Below are 25,065 nucleotides of genomic sequence, written 5' to 3'. Positions count from 1 at the left end.
ATGCGGCTAAACATGTCACTCCCGGTCTGATTGGGGAGGGGCCCAGAGAAAACTACAGAGTCCGACATTGTTTTTGCAAAGTTACACACCGATTTAATGTTAATTTTAGTGACCTCCGATTGGCGTAACCGGGTGTCATTACTGCCGACGTGAATTACAATCTTACCAAATTTACGCTTAGCCTTAACCAGCAGTTTCAAATTTCCTTCAATGTCGCCTGCTCTGGCCCCCGGAAAACAATTGACTATGGTTGCTGGTGTCGCTAACTTCACATTTCTCAAAACAGAGTCGCCAATAACCAGAGTTTGATCCTCGGCGGGTGTGTCGTCGAGTGGGGAAAAACGGTTAGAGATGTGAACGGGTTGACGTTGTACACGGGGCTTCTGTTTAGGGCTACGCTTCCTCCTCACAGTCACCCAGTCGGCCTGCTTTCCCGGCTGCTCGGGATCTGCCAGGGGGGAACTAACGGCGGCTAAGCTACCTTGGTCCGCACCGACTACAGGGGCCTGGCTAGCTGTAGAATTTTCCACGGTGCGGAGCCGAGTCTCCAATTCGCCCAGCCTGGCCTCCAAAGCTACGAATAAGCTACACTTATTACAAGTACCATTACTGCTAAAGGAGGCCGAGGAATAACTAAACATTTCACACCCAGAGCAGAAAAGTGCGGGAGAGACAGGAGAAGCCGCCATGCTAAATCGGCTAAGAGCTAGTAGCTACGCTAAGCTAGCAGATTCCTAAAAACACGCAAAGTGAATAATGTGTAAATAATTTAGAGGTGATTCAGCAGAATGAGTGCTTTAGTTAAGGCACGTAAAGATTACACTGGGAAACAAATCGTAATCTAGATAACTAGATCAATCTAACTGCGCAGATTAAACAGCTAACAGATACAGAAAAACACCGCTGTGCTCCGGAACAGGAAGTGATACAATACCGCAGTGAGAGCCAACCACCAGTCAATGTATTGTATTTGTGTTTGGTATATTGACCCCAGGAAGCCTATTAGGTGTGGGGTCAAAAGGTCAAAGGACAAGGTACTACATACTTTGTAAAAATCTTGTGAGCACAGTAACTTGTTTCCTAATTGTCTAATATTCACCAAACATAGAATGCATGGTGACCCACAAGAAGCCTATTGATTTTTGGGATCAGAAGGTCAAAGTTCAAAATAACTCAACTGCATTTTGTCAATGGTAAGCTTATCAACATTTGCCCAGGGCACTGTGGGTTAGTGCAGACTATGTTTTTGTTTGTTTGTTTGTTTGTTTTTGTGAGTCTTATTTCATGAAATGATAAATTTGCGTTTGTGAATGTGATTGCAGAAACAGTTCATCGTGACAGTTTTTGTCTGTGGCATCACCATCACTCGAGCCTAGATTTGGTTTGTTTTCTTGTGTAAAAATTCATCTCTGTGCAACTTGAAACTATATACTGTAACTGATGGTGGAAAAGACAAAAGTTGCACTGTGTAGTTTTTTCCAGTCACAGCTACAAAAAAACTATAACTCCTTCAGAGTTGCCATGGAAGAAGAAAAAAGACGCTCAATCAGCTGTTGTTTCCCTATATGCTCTCTACTGGTTGCTAGTGCAGGCTAACAAATTTGAAAACCCTTATTTTTGAGAAATGGAGGATTATATATATTGCTTATGACAAGAGAAGGCAAGAAAGCATGAATCCCTGTTGCCAAAGAAGTGGAAAGGTGAAAATCCTGACCTGCAATGACATAATGCAATCTGCATCCTCACCAGTAGATGACACTAAATCCTACACACTGTAGCTTTAATGGAAATAGTGCTGTTTGAAACACTGTGTGCATGGTTCATCTTTAAGGGTGTTGATTAAAATCTCTTGTATTTTAAGACGGCCTCTCAGCGATCTACCATGAAAAGACATGCTGGGACACTAAAAAGACAGTTTACTGTGCATGGTTCCCAGCCCTGACTTCATAGAATTTGTCTTTGTCCAACCAGAAGGCTCAGAATTCTTAAACAGAAACATTCATTGACCCAGAATCATCAGAGCACCAAACGGAGACAGCAGGGCCACAGTGCTGCTGAGCAAGGTCTCCTCCTCATCCCGTGTTTTTAACTCCCTTTAAAGCTTAATGATGCCCAAAACTCAAACTTCCATCTTAAATGAATCTACTGTGTGTGTCTTTATTGTTGTTTTTGTTCCTTCTCTCTCCTTCGGAGGCGCCTCACGGGGTGCCTCAGCTAAATAAGACTCTGGACTGTCTGTTTTATGGCGTCTGTCTTTTCAGGCTTTCAGAGTGCTGTGGCTGGGAAACAGGAATGAGAGGCTCAGCCAGTGCAGGGTTGAAAAAAAGAGGGCAAGAGGAGAAGAATGGAGAGTATAAAACAAAGTGGAACAGAGGAAAGACTTTGCCAAAGAAAGCGGAGAAGACGTACTACTTGTGTCAGCGTGGACTTCTCTTTGTCTCTTTAATTTATCATCTACAGTTTGGAAAGCTGAAGGGAAGCCCACGTAAATCCACCAAGGATCACCTCGACCCCACATCAGTGTCATCATGTTTGACAGCTTCCATGAGTCCAGATGGAGGACAGTGAAGTGTGCGCACTAACTGTGGGGGGTGTGACGCATTTTAGTGCTGAGGGCCTCGGCTTTGTAAACTCCCCTTCATGAGAAATGTGGTGTCCTGCTGGAGGCCCAGGGGAGCCTGCAAACTCCTCTTGCTAGATACTAAAGAGGGGCTGTGTGAACCGGTTGCCTGCCTCTGCTGTGGTTCTGTGTGGGAGAGAGGTCATGGACCCACCCTCCCTACTACAAGGGCAGGCTGATGGGGGAAAATGACAGGGTGAGGGGAGCACCGCAGTGCCACCCTCTAATCACAGCTGTGTCATTCATATATGGGCAAAAAGAATAAGTACTGCACAATGTGTACTCACACTATGAAGTACAGACAGAATGTACAGCAGATCCAGCACAGGGGATGCTGGTGGGAATCTCAGCACCTCCTCAAACCTAGTGTGCTTTAATTGAGAGAGTGGCGACATGACGAGTAAAAAAAAAAGTGCCATCTTGGCTCCACAATAGCGTTCCTGTTAATCTGTCTGCATGTAAATCCACCTCTTTTTTATTTATTCGCTGAAAATAGGTCTCTGTGCATTTGGATACACAAATAGACACAGCAAGGGCTTCAAGATGTACAGATTCCCTTCAGATCCGAACAGAAGAAAAATTTAGGAAAATAAAGTCAGCCGTGTACGATGGAAGCTGACTTCATCGTCAAGGTTTTGTGAGGTAAATTTATTGTTCAGTTCCATGTACAGTAAAACTCACCTAAACTGTCATTGTAAAAACCAGATATTCGCAGTCACCGGACAAAAAAAGTCCCAAAGTATTTGTATTGTTTTCCATGTAATAAATACCATATATAATGGATTTTGTACAACGTATTTTCACTCACATCAAGTAAAATGTCCCATCTGATCGCAATGTATTTACATTAAAAACCCCAAGCAGTCTGGACGTGCACAGTAACAGAGGTACAAATTGAAGTTCAGCTCTGACACTCGCTGATTTGAGGAAAGGGGGACTGGAGTCATTTCCCTGATTAAAAGCCCGACCGTTTATTTTTTTTAAGTGGTGCTCAAAATTGGACCCACAGCCTGGATGTGCACCTGTTAAATCAGGCACAAAAGGCTGCAATATGACACTTTTCTGCTTTTACTTCTTCGTCTGCCATCATATTTTAATAGTTTTTGCAGCACGCGCGCTGATTACAAATGTATCAGAAAAGTCTGCACGTTTACAACACAAATATGGTAAAAGAGGAAAATGTTCAGCTTACCTTTGATTTGGGGGTGATGATTGTAGAAAGAAAAGCTTGTTGAGGATCAAATTAGTGCAGAATAAAATATAATCCAGAGACGGAGAACTTTAAAACTGTCACACACCTCTTTGCATGAAGTTTTTCTTCTTCTGTTAAGGTGGATTAGAACTTTTTGTGGTACACAGCACTAACTACTGGACAGGAGGAACCTAGCAGTCAATGTGACACTGATTTCAAAATGCAGCTCTTTCAACCAGACATGTGGTGCCATGATATGTCAGTCATCTGTGTCCAATCAGATTTCAGGGGAGTCCACTGAAACCCTGGCTTCCACTCTAGCTCCACCCATGCCAGGAAGTGTTCAAAATTTGACATTTCCTGTTTCACCGTGACTGAAAATTTGGTACTTTCTGTTTGAGTGTGAGCTTGCCACTGAGTTCCCTCGAGATTCCATGGGATCTCGTCTGTCAATCCAGGAAGTGTTTGACATTTGAACATTTCCTGTTTTACTGTGGATTTGAAATTTGGCACTTCCTGTTTAGGACGCCCTGTACCATGAGGGAGCTTTGCACTGCTGCGCGACACTTCGCTCGTATTAGTAGCCCAACTCCAGTAATGGCATTTGATTTTTTTTTTTGTTTGTTTTTATTTATATTATTCTGCTGTTCTGTTCATCCCATTATGTAAGGCTTGAAATCAGTTCTAAATACATTATTAATCAATTCAGCTGATTTATATGGCACCAAATCACAGTGTCCCAAGGCACTTCACAAAGGTAACTTGTAACCCTACCCACCCTCTGAAGAAGCACAGTGGCAACCATGGTAAGGAAAAAATTCTGTCAGGTATGTTTTTTATTGTTGTAGGAAGAAACCTCAAGTAGAACCGACTCTGAGGGGTGACCACCTGCTCTGGCCATGCAACTAATAGCAGTTTAACAAATAAAGTACAACAAAGATTTGTTAAAGATGCAAGACAGAGATGATGCAGTTAAGCAAGTCCAGTGTTCCTATTTACCAACTGTCCAAACAATCAAGCAGTAAAGAACAGGTGAAACATAATTGGGATCACCAGTCAGTTGACAGTTCTGATTCTTTTGAATGAAAATGAAAATTAAATTATGAATTGAAATAATGAAGAAATAATACATTTGGTTGTGAAACCGTTCAACAGGCAATTGTACAGTTATTTCTGGTCTCTTGGGAAAAAAAGCCAACTGTAGGTCCTGCATCATGCTCACCAGCTGTGCTCCTGGAGATCACCTGTCCTGCATGTTTTCCAAAATCATTTCTTCATTTCTCATAAACATACAGTATCTTTATCAATCTTCATCTTTTCAGTGGCGGCACCAAAGAGGGGCTTGGGGGGCTTAAGCCCCCCCAATAATGAGCCAAGCCCCCTCAGCCCCCCCAATAATTCTGCCAATAATGTGAATGACAACTGACATATTTCTGGATCTCAACTGCAGTTTTGCACTTGGGTTAGATTGTATACAAACTTCATAAAGAATCACTTTTTTGTATATTGTTTACAGCTAAGTTTCTCAGGCTATATCTTTTACTTACTTTTATTGAATGGTTATGACCTCTGTGTTAAATTGGCAATAAATCTTTGATATAGACAATTTGTGTTGGTTGATTCCATGCATTGGCTTGAGCACCATTTCAATGAATTCAGTTTGTATACCTATGTGCAAGTTTACTGAACTTGCAATCATTCTAAGTGATGTGTGTGTGCATTGATACCACATTTTAGAGGAGCACGGGTGACTAAAACATATACCTTGGTATTTATAAAGCAATTTACTATATATTGTTAATTTCGACGACATTTTGTGGAGCCCCCCAACTTTTACCCCAGCTCCCCCTCCGCCCCCCCAACAAATATTTCCTGGCACCGCCACTGCATCTTTTCCTCCCATTTCTCATTTACACCAACTTCTGGTTCCTGGATGGAGTTATTTAACCCAGAAATGGTCTGTTTTTAAAAGTGCGAGAATACCAAAGCAGCCACCATAACAAGACAATTAATTAAAAAATAAATATATCTTGCATTATGAGAGTAGGATGATCTTGCTCCTTTGATCCCAGTGCAGCGCATAAATAATATTTCAGGGCTGTAACTGAAACTGTCTGCATTATAAGGACAGATCAGTCAAAGAACATGACAAACTCAACCTTAAATCTAACAAATTTAAATGATAAATGAAAGAAGTTTTCTGGTGGGTCTGCTGAATGTTCTGGAAGCACGGGCGGGGGGGCTACAGGCCTTTTACATCCACCCCTGCAGCCGCTTATGTAGTTACAGTCAAATTCATACCATTTTCAGTTTGTACCACTTTAACATCTGGAACTGACACAAACATGACTTTTATGACGTGACTTTTTTGGCCACTAACGCTTCAAATAGAATTTGGTTTATTTTAAAATGTCTGTTCTGCTTCAATTTCACATGACTCCTTTCATAACATCAGGAGGTTAAAAGACTTTTGAGTTTTTCTGAAAACTGAAGTTGCACAAAAGAAAGAATTCCGTAGAAAATGATTTAGATCTCGAGTATGTGAAGCAGCATGTGGGGGATTTTCATATCGTGTGACTGAGGCTTTGCTGCTGATCAGAGAAAGGCACCAGATTTACTTTACGTGCATGCATCCGTGCATGTGTGCAAAAAATAAAGTTGTATGTCTTTTGGACACTCGAACTACAAATGCTTTTGTTTGAACAGTGCAGCTCCAATTGATGTGTGACCTTCATAAAATGTATTTTAGCTGCAGGCTGGACACGTTCACACATTGTGTGCATCATGACTCCTTCAAGATGATTTATATCACCTCACTTTGACATCGCTCTTATCAACATTTGGTTCAAGTGTTATCGTCAAGATTTTCTTTTTTTCCTCTCAGTGTTTCCGCACATATCATCATGAGGTCAGCAGTAAAATGACTCCAGCGTTTGTGTGTTCTAATCTAAGCATTCAGACTCTTCAGGAATTTTGAAAAACCACAAAGAAGATTTATGAGTACCAGGGGTGCAGGGGCCTAATGGTTCAGCTCACTGTCTCCATTGTGCTGTGGATACATGTGGTGTGGGTATAAGAGGTACACAAGGGGATTCTCCATCCTCTCTCTTAACTAAAATGGGCAAACAAGACATTAAAATACACTCTAACAACACAATTCTACTGATTATAAAAGACTTCAAATAATTCATTTTCAAAGTGTCACATATTGCAAAATAAATTAAAATGGACTCACTGTAAAATACAGTGAGTCCACAGTTAGATAGATAATCTCTAGATTGTTCACAAAATAACCAAAATAAAAGCTATCATCTTCTAATTCGAGAACCCCTTTGAAATTTTAACTCAGTTGGAAAAGGAACTTTGTTTGGCTTATGTAATATTCCATAGATGTGTCTGCCATCCATAGAATGGTCAGCGGATGCTGATGGATTAGGAGCAGGTGTGGTTGTCATTGAGAGATGCATGCTGTTTCCAAACAGAAACCATTACTTTGTGACTGTTTAACAGCTGTTATGATCTAAAACTCCAACAGTAATTGAGTCCTCATAGAAGCCCATGTTAATATCTCCAGTTTTACACCAGAAATAATCATGTTTACAGACTGGTACAAAAAAATGTTTTTAGCCTCCATAGCTAGTTTCCCCTTTTATTGACTACTGTATGGCGGTGGGGGTGGGGGTGGGGGGGTGAATTTTAATATAACACCAGTTTAAACCATAAGACAAAGTTATGAATAATAAATAAATAATGGCTGCTTTGGGTGGGTGTGGTGGCAAGAGGAGGCCAGACTCCAGGGCTCCTCTAGCAATGGCTGCTAACAGTCCCTAACTAGTGTTGATGTCGTGGCACATCACTAGTTTCTAACCTCAGGAAAGTAGACAAGGAGCTACAAGCTTGTGTTTTTCCATATGAGCCATCCTCTCAGCTGGAAAAATAACATTGATCTGAACGAGCAGGCGGCAGAGTGCAAAGTGCAAAAATGAAAAGTGACACCTTAAAAAACACTCAGTAAATTCACATGTGGTGTCACCAAATTCACTGAACACATCAATGGCCTCCTGCTGGTTATACTACGAGGTCTGTTAGAAAAGTAACAGACCTTTTTATTTTTTGCAATAACCTTATGGATTTGAATCACGTGTGATTGCATCAGCCAAGTTGAACCTTCGTGCGCCATGCGTGAGTTTTTTCACGCCTGTCGGTTGCGTCATTCGCCTGTGAGCAGACTTTGAGTGAGCACTGGTCCTCCCCCCTCGTCGGATTTTCATTGTGAGGAAAATGTCTGAACGGCTGGAGCAGCAGTGCATCAAATTTTTCCAGAAACTGTGAGAGACAGCCAGGTGGACACCATTTGGAAAATTCAGATGGCTTTCGGTGAAGATCTTATGGGGATCACACTGATTAAGGACCATTACAACTGGATTAAAGACGGCGCATAATGGGCAGATGTGCGCGCCGCGCTCCAAGCTGCGATCAACAGGCTGAAACGACCAGATCATTTCCAAACCTGAATGCTGTGTTATCCGGGACGTCGTCTGACTAGCAGAGAAATGGCAAGAGAGGTGCACATAGCACTTTTCCTGCACATTCCAGCTGTTAAAAGGATATTTTGTCATGAAAACAGGGAGCGGAGGAATTCGCCACGGAGCCGCTAATGGAGGCGGAAGGAAAGCACCTCCATGTTGGTCTCACAGGACATGCCTGACATGCTCAGCTCTTCGACAATTTCTCGGATACTCACTCAGACTGAAAAGCCACCCAAAGCCATCTGAATATTCCGAATGGTGGAAGAGTCTGGGCATGTCCCGTGAGACTTCCAACACAGAGGTGCTTTTGCTCCAACGCCATGAGCGACTCCGTCCTGACGTGCGAATTCCGCCGCACGTCTTTCATGACAAAATCTCCTTTAGCTGTGGAATGTGCAAGAAAAGTGCTATGTGCACCTCTCTTGGCCATTTCTCTGCTAGTCAGACACGTCCTGGATCAACACAGCCTTCACTTGGAAATGATCTGGTCGTTCAGCCTGCGATCACCGCAGCGAACGCGGCGCGCCATCCGCATTGTGCGCCGTCTTTAATCCGGCTGTAATGGTCCGTAATCTGTGTGATCGCCCATAAGAGCAAATCAAATCAAATCAAATCAATGTATTTATATAGCGCCAAATCACAACAAACAGTTGCCCAAGGCGCTTTATATTGTAAGGCAAAAAGCCAAACAATAATTACAGAAAAAACCCCAACGGTCAAAACGACACCCCTGTGAGCAAGCACTTGGCGACAGTGGGAAGGAAAAACTCCCTTTTAACAGGAGAAACCTCCAACAGAACCAGGCTCAGGTAGGGGGCAGTCTTCTGCTGGGACTGGTTGGGGCTGAGGAGAGAACCAGGAAAAAGACATGCTGTGGAGGGAAGCAGAGATCATTCACTAATGATTAAATGCAGAGTGTGCTACAGAGCAAAAAGAGAAAGAACCACCCACTGCATCATGGGACGCCCCCCAGCAGTCTAAGTCTATAGCAGCATAACTAAGGGATGGTTCAGGGTCACCTGATCCAGCCCTAACTATAAGCTTTAGCAAAAAGGAAAGTTTACCATTAATTAATGTAGGGCTCAAGGAAGCTTCTGATCTTAAATATGATCAATCTATCTTTATTAGTTGGGCTATGTACCACAGGCTTTTAAGGTGGCAGTAATTAACCATTACTTAAAAAGCCATCACTTGACCCAGCTATCTTAGCTAATTATAGGCCAATCTCGCAACCTTGCCTTTTCTCTCCAAAATTCTTGAAAGGGTAGTTGTAAAACAGCTAACTGATCATCTGCAGAGGAATGGTCTATTTGAAGAGTTTCAGTCAGGTTTAGAATTCATCATAGTACAGAAACAGCATTAGTGAAGGTTACAAATGATCTTCTTATGGCCTCAGACAGTGGACTCATCTCTGTGCTTGTTCTGTTAGACCTCAGTGCTGCTTTTGATACTGTTGACCATAAAATTTTATTAGCAAAGAAAGAGCATGCCATAGGTATGAAAGGGCACTGCGCTGCGGTGGTTTGAATCATATTTATCTAATAGATTACAATTTGTTCATGTAAATGTGGAATCTTCTTCACAGACTAAGGTTAATTATGGAGTTCCACAAGGTTCTGTGCTAGGACCAATTTTATTCACTTTATACATGCTTCCCTTAGGCATTATTATTAGACAGCATTGCTTAAATTTTCATTGTTACACAGATGATACCCAGCTTTATCTATCCATGAAGCCAGAGGACACACACCAATTAGCTAAACTGCAGGATTGTCTTACAGACATAAAGACATGGATGACCTCTAATTTCCTGCTTTATAAACTCATAAACTGAAGTTATTGTACTTGGACCCACAAAATCTTAGAAAAACATGGTGTCTAACCAGATCCTTACTCTGGATGGCATTACCCTGACCTCTAGTAATACTGTGAGAAATCTTGGAGTCATTTTGATCAGGAATATGTCATTCATGTGCATATTAAACAAATATGTAGGATCTGCTTTTGCATTTTGCGCAATATCTCTAAAATTAGAAAGGTCTTGTCTCAGAGTGATGCTGAAAAAACTAATTCATGCATTTATTTCCTCTAGGCTGGACTATTGTAATTCATTAGTTATCAGGTTGTCCTAAAAGTTCCCTGAAAAGCCTTCAGTTAATTCAAAATGCTGCAGCTAGGAGTACATGAGGGGACTAGAAGGAGAGAGCATATCTCACCCATATTGACCTCTTCTTCATTGGCTCCCTGTTAATTCTAGAATAGAATTTAAAAATTCTTCTTCTTACTTATAAGGTTTTGAATAATCAAGTCCCATCTTATCTTAGGGACCTCATTATACCATATCACCCCAATAGAGAACTGCAGGCTTACTTGTAGTTCCTAGGGTTTGTAAGAGTAGAATGGGAGGCAGAGCCTTCAGCTTTCAGGCTCCTCTACTGTGGAACCAGCTCCCAATTCAGATCAGGGGAGACAGACACCCATCTCTACTTTTAAGATTAGGCTTAAAACTTTCCTTTTTGCTAAAGCTTATAGTTAGGGCTGGATCAGGTGACCCTGAACCATCCCTTAGTTATGCTGCTATAGACTTAGACTGCTGGGGGGTTCCCATGATGCACTGAGTTTCCTTCCCACTGTCGCCAAGTGCTTGCTCACAGGGGGTCGTTTTGACCGTTGGGGTTTTTCTGTAATTATTGTATGGCTTTGCCTTACAATATAAAGCGCCTTGGGGCAACTGTTTGTTGTGATTTGGCGCTATATAAATAAAATTGATTTGATTTGATTTTTGTTTGTTTGTTTTGCATTTTCCATACCATCCTAACTTTTTCTGATTTGGGGTTGGAGAATTTCATGGAAACATCATCCATAATAACAATGAAGTTAATATATTAAACTCTAAATCTGTCTCAGGTCCAGGTGGTTTCACAGCTTGGATAACACTACATAAACAATAAGAGTTCCGAGGTTACATTCCAGTATTTCTTGGCTCATCTGACAGTTGGAAAGGCCACCAGTGAGCCTTAACTTTGAGTCTGCTATTCATATTTGGCAAGCGTTTGGTCATTTTCCAGCCATGTTCACCATAATGAAAAGATATTCTGTCTCTTCAGCATGCATCAAGAAGCTGTCACAGCTCATCATAAATCAAAAAGCATTAGTTGGCTGATGGAAAGTTTTTTTTTCCCTGTAAACAATGTTACACCAGTGCCAACGGGCAAAGCATGTCTGAACCTGTGTGCACCCTTTGTTACAGTTACAACTCACATGAATGATGGGTTGATACTGACAGATAGCTCCAGTTAGGGAAGCAACAACATTACTGATTATTAAACAGCTAAAAAAAAAAAAGTTTTTGAAGCTTTTCTGGCCACATAGCAAGTGTGTAGGTCCTGAAGTTCTCATGACTCCAAATTTTAGAAATGTCAAGTTGAAAAAGTGGTAAGACGAGTGTGTGGGAATGCACGTACTATGTGTTCGCTGAGCAAGCAGGTGACCTGGATTTCCCTTTGTGGGACAGAAGAGAAGGAAGCTGTGTTGAGAGCGCTGACCAACATGACTCATGGTAACCTCTCAACAACTGATTAGCGGACAAACGCTCCTGACACCTGTGACAAAAGTCCACATGCTTTCTGGTCATAAAAAAAATCCCAGAAAATGAGCAGATCCTACTGCAATAACAACTTTATCAGTTTGCTTTAATGTCATCCACTGTGGAACTATGGTTTCATATCCTTTTGAATATTATATAACGCTCCTGAATAGATCCTTGTCATTTGATTGGTGGTTTGTGTGTCACGTGGCATGGATCATTCCTCCCATTTGCCACTGTGCTCCATTTAGTGTGCAATTTTGTTCCATTTAGTATGCAAATTTGGTTCCATATGATTTGTACCATTGCATGCTGCAGCCACCACGCACGCCCAGCTTGTAGATGCTGCTTGTTCTTCTAACACAAAAGAAAAAAAAAAAATCCAGCACCGCCATAGGCCATCTGAAAGTATTTGCAATATTCGCTGGGACGTGTCTAGCTAAAGTAGAACCGCTGTCAGTAGGGTTGCCACCTTTCAAGAAATTAAATAAAGGACACCCACCACGACTTCTCAGGGTCACGACACCACCACTCCAAGGAGTGGCATATTTAATTTGAAAAATCATTTAGTCACAGTTAAAACTTTAAGTGCTTTATTAACACGAAACTATTAATGATAAATTGTGCAGCCACTGAAGTGTGGAATAATAAACATAAATATTAAGGAAAACAGACCAATAATTCTAATTCTTAAAGTGAGGACATTTTTACTTTAAGAGGGAAATAAAAAATAAAAATACTTGTTTGCCGTTGTACCCATTGCCACTAGTGCTGTGTGGGTTCGACTCTTCCCACTCAACTCTGTATATTTGCAAACGTCTTTGCTTCTTTGGATGTGGTGGAGTTCTCCGCTACAGGGACCCGACATGAGGTACAGAAATGACATTTGGCAGCTCTTAATATTCCTGTGTTTTATTTGTTCATATTTTCAGTTTTGATGAGTGTGTGTGGGACATTTATGAAAATACGGAAGCATTTACAATCAATACGGGACACAACAATTAATTGTCAAATAAAGGACAATTCTGTATTTTAATGAATGGGTGGCAACCCATAGCTGTCGGATGAAGAGCTCGCAAAATTTCTGGTGCAAATTTTGCTGGAGTGAGTACAGCAGAAGTACACAAAGAAGTGCTCAGCATCAGCTATGGACTACATCGTCAATGATTGTTTTTGAACTGTCTGACTGTTTTTTGCAATTTGACTAAGAACGATTATGGATTGGATTTGACTGCTATTTAAAATTGTGTGTTGGAGTGTTTGAAACCTCTTGACATCAAAGGACCAGTGATGCACACTAAAATGTAAGTCCTTGTTGATAAATTAATAAAATATCAAAGTTTTAGGCGTTACATTAAACAAATAATGATTTTTTTTCATTCAGGTTGCAATGGTAAGAGCAATATTTCAATAAGGTGAAAGATTGTCTTTCTCCTTATGAAATATTCATACCATTACACTCATAAACGTTCATTATTTGTACTTCGTATATTATTACCTTGGAGATGGGGAGCACCTTTAGCATGCACTCAAAAAGGTTTACATATGGGGGGGGGGGGGGGGGGGGTTACACAGGGGGGACAATGGAGAGGGGCAAACGAACTTAACAACTTCTTCAACCAGTTCAACCAGTCCATGCTCCCCCCCCCCCCTCCCCCTTTCCTCACTGCAAACACCTCACCTTCCCTCAGCATACCTCCTCCCAGACATCACAGCAGCAGCGCCCTCCTCCTCCTCCCCACCTCAACATAACCTCCTCCATACATCACTCACTGTGGATCAGGTCAGAGGACATCCCAGGAAAGCTACTGAAGACCTGTGCAACTGAACTGGGAGAACCGCTACAACGTATCTTCAACCTTAGCCTGCAGCTAGGGAGAGTGCCCACCCTCTGGAAGACTTCATGCATCGTTCCAGTTCCTAAGAAGAACCTGGCCCAGTGAGATGAATGACTTCCGACCAGTGTCACTCACTTTCATACATGATGAAGATGTTGGAGCGGCTCTTCCTCAACTTCAACACACCCAGGACTGTCTGCAGTTTGGATATTGGGCAAGTGTTGGTGTGGAGGATGCCATCCTCTATCTGCTACACTGAGTCCACTCACACCTGGATAAGGGAAACAGCGCAGTGAGGATTCTCTTCCTGGACTTCTCAGGTGTCTTCAACACCATCCAGCACCTCAAGCTTCAGGACAAACTGAACAGGATGCGAGTGGACCCCTGCCTGGTCACTTGGATCTTCAGCTACCTCACCAACAGGCCACAGTATGACAGGCTGAGGGACACCACGTCTGACACAGTGATCAGACAGCACCGGAGCACCCCAGGGCACAGATGCTGGCCCCTCTCTCTTCACCCTCTACACCTCTGACTTCTGCTATAACTCTAAGCTGTGTCACATCCAGAACTTCGCAGATGACACAGCCATCAGGGATACCAGAGAGGAGGAGTACAGGAACCTAGACAGACTTTGTTGCCTGGTGCCACACAAACTATCTATACCTCAACACAACACCTTGGAAGGACAAAGGAGCTGGTCATTGATTTTGGAAAGTCCAGACCAAGACCACGACCAGTTCTGATCGAGGGAGCTGAGGTGGAGGCTGTGGATTCCTACAGGTACCTTGGGCTGTGGCTGGAAAGCAAACTGGACTGGACAATCCACACCCACCACCTGAACAGGAAGGGACAGAGCAGGCTGTATTTCTGTGGAGGCTGCAGCCATTTAACATATACAGGAAACTCCTCTGGATGTTCTACCAGTCTGTAGAAGCCAGCATCCTCTTTTACATCGTGGTGTGCTGGGGAGGGGGCAAACAACCCAAGAGGACACATCTAGGCCGGACAAACTGATCAGGCAGGCTGGCTCAGTGGTTGGCATGAAGCTGGACTCTCTGATGATGGTGGGCGAGGAAGAGAACACTGGACAAACTGCTGGACATTATGGACGATACCAGTCACCCTCTGCACACCATCATCAGCAACCAGAGGAGCCTCTTTAGCCACAGACTGCTCCTTCCCAAGTGCAGGACCAACAGGTTGAAAAACTCATTTGTCCTTCAGGCCATCAGACGTACAAGCCCTCATTCAGGGGAGAGGAGGAGTAACAGGAAGACAGAGGACAGGAAGGAGAGGAACAGTGGTAGCCAGTAAACCAGTAGCAATCACTATGTATGGTATTATATTATATCTGCAAATTGTTTTTTGTTCTTTTTACTTTCACTTTTGATGCTCTGTGTGCTTCTTATCCTCTGTGGGAGTCTGCCCAAGGATATAATAAAGTGTCTGTACTATCTAATTTCTACTAATCTACATCCACTACTAAAATGTATGCATTCTAATTGCATATAAGGGTTCAGGTCATTGTGGATTACATAGTTGTAACTATTAATGAGTTAATGTAAGCACATTTGTCTGTCAAATGTAAATGAAAGAGTAATGAATCAGATTTATGAAACAGTACTCATAAACCTAATGTGTTTTAAACCCATAATAACCAGCTTATGAAGATGATGTACACCTGTATAGGCCCCGAGTGCCACTGGTGCTTATCTCCAGTTTCCACAGTGTGAAGCAGATGAGACTTGGTACCATTTATAGCTGAGTGGACTGAGACAATGCAGATGACGTGTCTTGTCCAAGGACACAGGTAGCTTGACAAGTAATCAAACCCAAATCTACATATTAGTAGCCCAACTTCTTACCCACTGATCTACCTGCTCTGTTCGGTTCATATATTTATCACATATAAATTGACTTTGTATTCAATTCACACGGACCAGTTTAACCAACAAATATTAAATGTATAGTCTTTATTTTATTATTTTTTTATTGCTTTTTAAGCATTTAAGTCATAAAAAAGACTTTGGCACCACTGTAATTTTGTGTCTTATTAATTGCAGTGTCAATATGATCAAATTTCACTTTGTCTTAAAGCAATTCAGGAATTTGGACCCACATGGGTTAAAACACCAGCAACAAGATGCATGACGCATTTCGATGTCATGGCACATCAAAGCCCCATCAAGATGATGTGATGGCTTTTCTGACCCTCGAACTGCAGCAGCCTTGGTCACCATCAACATCATGGAGCTGAAAAGCAGCAACTGACCATGCCAAAAAAAAAAAAAAAAAAAGGAAAGTAAAAGAAAATCCTGATGTACGAGGGATGATTGAGATGTTTTGAGCCTGACCCGAAAAAGTAGGGCATGGTTCTCCATCTTTTGCATTCTGAGAAACCATTTCTTGAGAATGTTGTGAAATTTTGACTTCACTGGGTGGCAATATGAAAAATGTTTGTTCCTCAGAATGCAAAAGATGGAGAAACACACCCTACTTTTTCTGGTCAGGCTCAAAAACTTGTCAATCCGTCCCTTGTAAAATTGAAGTAAAAACAGCTAGTAAACATAAATGACTAAATATCATATTCTTCAGCAGTTTCGTTATTATTATTATTTAATAAGTGCAATGTTTTGTCTTTTGAAATATTGTATCTTTGTGTATCTAATATGCAGACTGCTTTTGTTTAATAGATGGTGGTGCTTAATAAAACAAGACTTTAACTCAAATGTGATGAAATTTAATGGTAGATTGCGCCTCGTGAGTTTCTTGTGCTGGTACGTAGTGAACCAGCACGATTGGTCTCTCATGAAGATGCCATTTGCTGAACAGAGGAGGCTCTGGAGGAATTTGTTCTCATCTGCAAACATTGAGTCTTACGCAGTTAATGTGGTGTTCAGCTTCTGCCACAGGAGATTTGCTGCAGTACATCTGAGTTTTCATGATTTACCAGGAACACATTATAAACCGGGACCAAATATCGTCCATCATTCCATGCCACATTTACATTCCAGAGCAAACAATCTGATTCCAACAGAAATATGTGCTCAAGAAATCAGCTGTGGAAAGCCAGTATGGTAGGCAGATCAGACTTCAGTCACGTGTAAAATGTTTCTTTTTTTTTTTTTTTTGCTCTGCTGCTGCTGTCTGAAAAGGCTGGAACGGTCAGTGATGGTGTGAAACATGTTGGCGTCCAGGTGGCTTTGTTATTTTGTGTGACTGCAGAGGAATCTCTGTGTCAGCATTTTACTTGTCCAGTGTCACGGCTGAAGTTGGCCCAGTCCAGCTAGTGTGTGTACATAATTAGCAGACTTGTGGGGACACAAATCCATTCACATGAGTAATTTCTATCTACACTTTATTTTAGTTAAGGGTAAAGGTTTACGTGAGGTGTCACTTTGTTAAATACATGCATTTTGGGAAAACTGGATTATATTTGAGAGAATGTAAGGGAAAGCTTTCTAAAAACATAGGCAGCGATAAAGTGGGCTTGATGGTGCTACCCCCCCCCCCCCCAAAAAAAATAACTTCATCTCCTCCTCACTATTAAATTCCCATTTTGCATTTTAAGTCCTGTTTTAAATCTTAGTTTCTCAATACTGCCAATATTCTCTGACTAATCTGATCATATAACAACCCCAGTTTCAAATGTGCCCATGAGAGATTGCTTCTGTGCTACACTTGGATCAACCAAGCAAGTTCATGTTGGTCACATTACACAAGAGTTATTATTATTATTATTATTATTATTATTATTATTATTATTATTATTATTATTATTATTATTATTATTATTATTATTGTTGTTATTGTTAAGGATAAGGATAAACTTTATTGATCTCACAGAGGAGAAATTCACATGTTACGTCAGCTCATAAAAACACACAAGATGGGTGCAAGTAGAGGAAAATGTTCATCAAACAGTGTGTGCAAGGATAAGCAATAATAATAATAATACCTGTAACAGTACGAGACATAAGAAATGAGATAAAAATAGAATATGTATATACGAGGTCTGTTAGAAAAGTATCGTACCTTTTATTTTTTGCAAAAAACCATATGATTTGAATCACGTGTGATTGCATCAGCCAGCTTGAACACTTCATGCGCATGCGTGAGTTTTTTCACGCCTGTCGGTTGCGTCATTCGCCTGTGAGCAGGCTTTGTGTGAGCAGTGGTCCACCCCCTCTCATCGGATTTTATTGCGAATAAATGTCTGAACGATTTGGAGCTTTGCTGCAATCAATTTTTTCCAGAAACTGTGAGAGACCTCCAGGTGGACACCATTGGAAAATTCTGTTGGCTTTCAGGGACGATTTTATGGGGATTAAACAGATTAAGGAGTGATCCAGATGGATTAAAGACCACCCACAGCTGCTGAGAGCGCGCCACGCTCCGAGCGCCGATCGACAGGCTGAATCAACCAGATCATTTCCAACGTGAGGCTTTGTTGATCCGGGACGTCGTCTGACTTACACAAAAATGGCAGGAGACTTGGACATCAGTATTTTTTGGCACATTCCACTGTTACAGGAGTTTTTTTCATGGAAAGAAAAGTGGACGGATGCGCCACCGTGCTGTTCATGGCGCGGCACAAAACCACCTCCATGTTGATCTCACAGGACAGCTTTGAGATGGCTTTCAGACGGCTGTCGGTGGGTTTTCAGTCATGTGACTAACCGAGAAATTGTGGATGAGCTGGACATGCCAGAACATGTCCTGTGAGGCTTCATCACAGCGTTGCTTTGCGCCATGCGGCTCCACCGCAACGCGTGGAATTCCTCCGCACATCTGTCTCAATGTGCCGAAAAAGTGCTGATGTCCACGTCTTCCACAATTCCTGTGCTCGTCAGAGGACGTCCCGGATAAAACACAGCGTCCAGTTTAGAAATAAACAGCACATTCCACTGTTACAGGAGTTTTTGTCATGGAAAGAGGAGTGGAGGAATTCCGCGCATTGCGGTGGAGCCGCATGGCGCAAAGCAACGCCGTGATGAAGCCTCACAGGACATGTTCTGGCATTTCCGTTGGACATACATTGGAAATGATCTGGTTGATTCAGCCTGTCGATCGGCGCTCGGAGCACGGCACGCTCTCAGCAGCTGTGGGTGGTCTTTAAACCGGCTGGAGCACTCCTTAATCTGTGTAATTCCCATAAAATCATCCCTGAAAGCCAACAGAATTTTCCGAATGGTGTCCACCTGGAGGTCTCTCACAGTTTCTGGAAAAAATTGATGCAGCAAAGCTCCAAATCGTTCAGACATTTATTTGCAATAAAAATCCGACAAGAGGGGTGGACCACTGCTCACACAGCCTGCTCACAGGCAAATGACGCAACCGACAGGCGTGAAAAAACTCACGCATGCACATGAAGGTTCAAGCTTGGCTGATGCAATCACACGTGATTCAAATCCATATGGTTTTTGAAAAAAATAAAAAGCTCGGATACTTTTCTAACAGACCTCGTATATATATATATATATATATATATATATATATATATATATATATATATATATATATATATACACACACATATACATACACATACATATATGTGTTATTAGTTTTCTGTATGCTAGCATGAAAAAAAATTTATCGTTTCCTTGTAAAACAGCTCCATCCAGGAACCACACTATGAAAATATAGAAACAGGAGAATGAAAGGCCAACATTAAGACTGAAGGGAAACAGCACCTCCTATAGGAGAAGGCGAACACACTAAATGTGTCATTTATTTTTAGTGGCATAATGTTTCTATTTTTCTGACTGTAAATTTTTCCCAAATTTGCAATGTGCATTTAAGTCACTCCAGAAGTGTAACTGCTATGATTCTAAAATAATTAAACTATTACTGTTTGTTAACTGTGCGCTGTATATGTGTGAATTAACATTTGTGTATAAGGTACATAAAATTTACTTCAAAATGTACATTTGCACATTTACTATGAAATAAGATGTTCCATCACTAAAATACACCCCCCCCCCCCCCCCCCCCCCCCCCCCCAACACACATACACATATTTTGCATGTGACTGAAGACTAATCAACTGAGTGGCATTCTACCCCATGAGCAAATTCTCTGGAGCCGCCACTGTCCAAACAAGCTATGAAAAGAAATATGTTTGTTCAGACACAAAATCTTAATGGTCATTTGGCAACAGACAAAACAGGACTTAAGGCATTTGCACAAGTGCAGACATGTGTCTCTGAGATGCATTTTTGAATGGGCCTTTAGTGCAGCAGTTTGACCTCTATGCAAACACCCAGAGCACCCAGTGGGGGTCGCTACTCCGGGAGCCCAGGAACCAGTTGTTGCACAAGAGGAAGCATGTGTATGGGGCATCAAAGCATGTGACCAAACCACTTGCTTCAGATATCACCAGGTAATTTACTGCTGTTCTTTAAGGGGACACAAGTGCCCTGAACAAAAATGCACAAGGATGAAAGCATGAAATGTACTGTATGGCAACCTCGCTGGGCTTGTTTAAATCCTCCAAACCGTGACTATCCAGGGTTGGGACCAGGAAGCAGAGTTGTAGTCTTACACACCTCTCTGCAGCTTCTCTCCCCCTGCCATCCCCTCATTACCCCATCCCCGTAGAGACGGTACCTGCTCCCAGACCACCAACAACCAGCAAAAATCTATTTAAGCATAAAAATTCAAAAAGAAAAAATAATATAGCACCTTCAACTGCACCACAGACTAAAACAGTTAATGTGGTCTATTAAACATTAGGTCTCTCTCTTCTAAGTCCCTGTTGGTAATGATATAATAATTGATCAACATATTGATTTATTCTGCCTAACAGAAACCTGGTTACAGCAGGATGAATATGTTAGTTTAAATGAGTCAACACCCCCGAGTCACACTAACTGTCAGAATGCTCGTAGCACGGGCCGGGGCGGAGGATTAGCAGCAATCTTCCATTCCAGCTTATTAATTAATCAAAAACCCAGACAGAGCTTTAATTCATTGAAAGCTTGTCTCTTAGTCTTGTCCATCCAAATTGGAAGTCCCAAAAACCAGTTTTATTTGTTATTATCTATCGTCCACCTGGTCGTTACTGTGAGTTTCTCTGTGAATTTTCAGACCTTTTGTCTGACTTAGTGCTTAGCTCAGATAAGATAATTATAGTGGGCGATTTAACATCCACACAGATGCTGAGAATGACAGCCTCAACACTGCATTTAATCTATTATTAGACTCTATTGGCTTTGCTCAAAAAGTAAATGAGTCCACCCACCACTTTAATCATATCTTAGATCTTGTTCTGACTTATGGTATGGAAATAGAAGACTTAACAGTATTCCCTGAAAACTCCCTTCTGTCTGATCATTTCTTAATAACATTTACATTTACTCTGATGGACTACCCAGCAGTGGGGAATAAGTTTCATTACACTAGAAGTCTTTCAGAAAGCGCTGTAACTAGGTTTAAGGATATGATTCCTTCTTTATGTTCTCTAATGCCATATACCAACACAGTGCAGAGTAGCTACCTAAACTCTGTAAGGGAGATAGATTATCTCGTCAATAGTTTTACATCCTCATTGAAGACAACTTTGGATGCTGTAGCTCCTCTGAAAAGAGAGCTTAAATCAGAAGTGCCTGACTCCGTGGTATAACTCACAAACTCGCAGCTTAAAGCAGATAACCCGTAAGTTGGAGAGGAAATGGCGTCTCACTAATTTAGAAGATCTTCACTTAGCCTGGAAAAAGAGTCTGTTGCTCTATAAAAAAGCCCTCCGTAAAGCTAGGACATCTTTCTACTCATCACTAATTGAAGAAAATAAGAACAACCCCAGGTTTCTTTTCAGCACTGTAGCCAGGCTGACAAAGAGTCAGAGCTCTATTGAGCTGAGTATTCCATTAACTTTAACTAGTAATGACTCATGACTTTCTTGCTAACAAATTTTAACTATTAGAGAAAAAATTACTCATAACCATCCCAAAGACGTATCGTTATCTTTGGCTGCTTTCAGTGATGCCGGTATTTGGTTAGACTCTTTCTCTCCGATTGTTCTGTCTGAGTTATTTTCATTAGTTACTTCATCCAAACCATCAACATGTTTATTAGACCCCATTCCTACCAGGCTGCTCAAGGAAGCCCTACCATTATTTAATGCTTCGATCTTAAATATGATCAATCTATCTTTGTTAGTTGGCTATGTACCACAGGCTTTTAAGGTGGCAGTAATTAAACCATTACTTAAAAAGCCATCACTTGACCCAGCTATCTTAGCTAATTATAGGCCAATCTCCAACCTTCCTTTTCTCTCAAAAATTCTTGAAAGGGTAGTTGTAAAACAGCTAACTGATCATCTGCAGAGGAATGGTCTATTTGAAGAGTTTCAGTCAGGTTTTAGAATTCATCATAGTACAGAAACAGCATTAGTGAAGGTTACAAATGATCTTCTTATGGCCTCGGACAGTGGACTCGTCTCTGTGCTTGTTCTGTTGGACCTCAGTGCTGCTTTTGATACTGTTGACCATAAAATTTTATTACAGAGATTAGAGCATGCCATAGGTATTAAAGGCACTGCGCTGCGGTGGTTTGAATCATATTTGTCTAATAGATTACAATTTGTTCATGTAAATGGGGAATCTTCTTCACAGACTAAAGTTAATTATGGAGTTCCACAAGGTTCTGTGCTAGGACCAATGTTATTCACTTTATACATGCTTCCCTTAGGCAGTATTATTAGACGGTATTGCTTAAATTTTCATTGTTACGCAGATGATACCCAGCTTTATCTATCCATGAAGCCAGAGGACACACACCAATTAGCTAAACTGCAGGATTGTCTTACAGACATAAAGACATGGATGACCTCTAATTTCCTGCTTTTAAACTCAGATAAAACTGAAGTTATTGTACTTGGCCCCACAAATCTTAGAAACATGGTGTCTAACCAGATCCTTACCCTGACCTCTAGTAATACTGTGAGAAATCTTGGAGTCATTCTTGATCAGGATATGTCATTCAAAGCGCATATTAAACAAATATGTAGGACTGCTTTTTTGCATTTACGCAATATCTCTAAAATCAGAAAGGTCTTGTCTCAGAGTGATGCTGAAAAACTAATTCATGCATTTATTTCCTCTAGGCTGGACTATTGTAATTCATTATTATCAGGTTGTCCTAAAAGTTCCCTAAAAAGCCTTCAGTTAATTCAAAATGCTGCAGCTAGAGTACTGACGGGACTAGAAGGAGAGAGCATATCTCACCCATATTGGCCTCTCTTCATTGGCTTCCTGTTAATTCTAGAATAGAATTTAAAATTCTTCTTCTTACTTATAAGGTTTTGAATAATCAGGTCCATCTTATCTTAGGGACCTCGTAGTACCATATCACCCCAATAGAGCGCTTCGCTCTCAGACTGCAGGCTTACTTGTAGTTCCTAGGGTTTGTAAGAGTAGAATGGGAGGCAGAGCCTTCAGCTTTCAGGCTCCTCTCCTGTGGAACCAGCTCCCAATTCAGATCAGGGAGACAGACACCCTCTCTACTTTTAAGATTAGGCTTAAAACTTTCCTTTTTGCTAAAGCTTATAGTTAGGGCTGGATCAGGTGACCCTGAACCATCCCTTAGTTATGCTGCTATAGACGTAAACTGCTGGGGGGTTCCCATGATGCACTGTTTCTTTCTCTTTTTGCTCTGTATGCACCACTCTGCATTTAATCATTAGTGATCGATCTCTGCTCCCCTCCACAGCATGTCTTTTTCCTGGTTCTCTCCCTCAGCCCCAACCAGTCCCAGCAGAAGACTGCCCCTCCCTGAGCCTGGTTCTGCTGGAGGTTTCTTCCTGTTAAAAGGGAGTTTTTCCTTCCCACTGTAGCCAAGTGCTTGCTCACAGGGGGTCGTTTTGACCGTTGGGGTTTTACATAATTATTGTATGGCCTTGCCTTACAATATAAAGCGCCTTGGGGCAACTGTTTGTTGTGATTTGGCGCTATATAAAAAATTGATTGATTGATTGATTGATTGTTTATATTGTGGAATCAGGAGTTGATGCCCAGACTGGCAACCTTCTGTCACTGAACCCTAAGTCTGAGATCTTCTTTTGCCCTTTTCTTAAGAGAACCCAGTGTAAACAAATGCTTTTCATGCCAGCTCCATTTTTTCCACTAGTCTGTGCCTTTCAAAAAAACTGTGACCTGCTGCCAAGGCAGCACTAGTCGGCATCCCATCAGCAGCAGAAAACAGGAAGTGACAAGAACTAAAGCAGGCCTGATGTTCTCATATGTGTGTCTGCATCAGTGCGGTGGAGTTAAATCATGTTGCACACAAACAAATGACTCAATTCAATTGGATGAACTCAATTCAGTTATGGGCAGGATTGCCATCTAATAAATATATGTAGCCCCAACTCAAATAAAGTGCATCCATGCAAGATAATTTAATTTAATTTAGTTGGATGGAAATCCTGCTCATAAGTGAATTGAATTCATCCAGTGCATCTGTTTTTTGAGTGTGTTTTATGTCTCTGCCGAACACTCGGACATGTGAATGTGCTAATGCAAATGTGCATGACATGGTGTTAATAAGTCTCTGTATGTCAGTCACTCCAGCAGCACTGACCCCTGACAGTCAGTCAAAACAGTGCATGACAAGGTTTCAACCACATCTGCATTGCTTCCATCTTTGAGCCATGTCAGAACCCTGACAGCGGCTCAGGAGCAAACATGACACTGCAGAGAAACCGCTGCTGTCGGTCCCAAGACTCGATAAAACCATTTCAACTTCCACAGGCATTTAGTGTGACATCACAGTTTTTTCACAGAAAATAAACACTGAGCTCAGCAGAGAACTGATGCATCCTGACACTCTGACCGAAGTGCACAATGTTAGTGAGTCTTAAAGAACAAGAGGTCTCACAGGCTCAAAACCCAAACTGCATCCCAAACACAAATATGTAAAAGAACGGAAACTACACAGTGCAGCTCGGTAGTGTCTCAGGAGATGGAATTAAAAGCTCCTGCTGTAGGGAAAACTGGAAGAAATGTTATTACTGGTGTAAGAGCCCCATCTACTGACACTGTCATTGAATTCTTCAAATTTGGAAGTCCAGATGTGGAAACACTGTTGAATCACAGAAGCTATGATTTAAAAAAGCAACAAACAATGAATAAGTTAAAAATAAAAAGATTAAAGTAGATCCCCATTTCTCAAGATAAATTCATTATTGTAATCAGGTGATTACTAATTGAAAGCCTACTGAAAATGAAGTCACTTTCAGATAAAACCTGAGCTTTTCTCAAGATTACAGCTTAGTTTTCGAAACTATTATTATTATT

General features: G+C 41.4%; 2 long non-coding RNA genes across 2 annotated transcripts; one reads left to right on the top strand and one right to left on the bottom strand.

Moving 5' to 3' along the window:
* The first annotated feature begins 1,175 nt into the window (after positions 1-1,175).
* LOC117528474 lies at positions 1,176-18,206 on the top strand. The gene is made up of 3 exons (XR_004565777.1): positions 1,176-1,256; positions 11,460-11,464; positions 18,196-18,206. It is a non-coding gene; the product is annotated as an uncharacterized LOC117528474 (long non-coding RNA).
* LOC117528475 lies at positions 15,534-25,046 on the bottom strand. Its single transcript, XR_004565778.1, has 3 exons — positions 25,036-25,046; positions 24,057-24,066; positions 15,534-15,650 (listed from the first exon to the last, which is right to left on the bottom strand). It is a non-coding gene; the product is annotated as an uncharacterized LOC117528475 (long non-coding RNA).
* Between the last annotated feature and the right edge of the window lie 19 nt (positions 25,047-25,065).

This window comes from Thalassophryne amazonica, chromosome 16 (genome assembly GCF_902500255.1).
Source record: "Thalassophryne amazonica chromosome 16, fThaAma1.1, whole genome shotgun sequence".
Taxonomy (NCBI): Eukaryota; Metazoa; Chordata; class Actinopteri; order Batrachoidiformes; family Batrachoididae; genus Thalassophryne; species Thalassophryne amazonica.
Note: the sequence above shows the minus strand (reverse complement) of the source record. Positions and strands in the feature narration are given on the sequence as shown.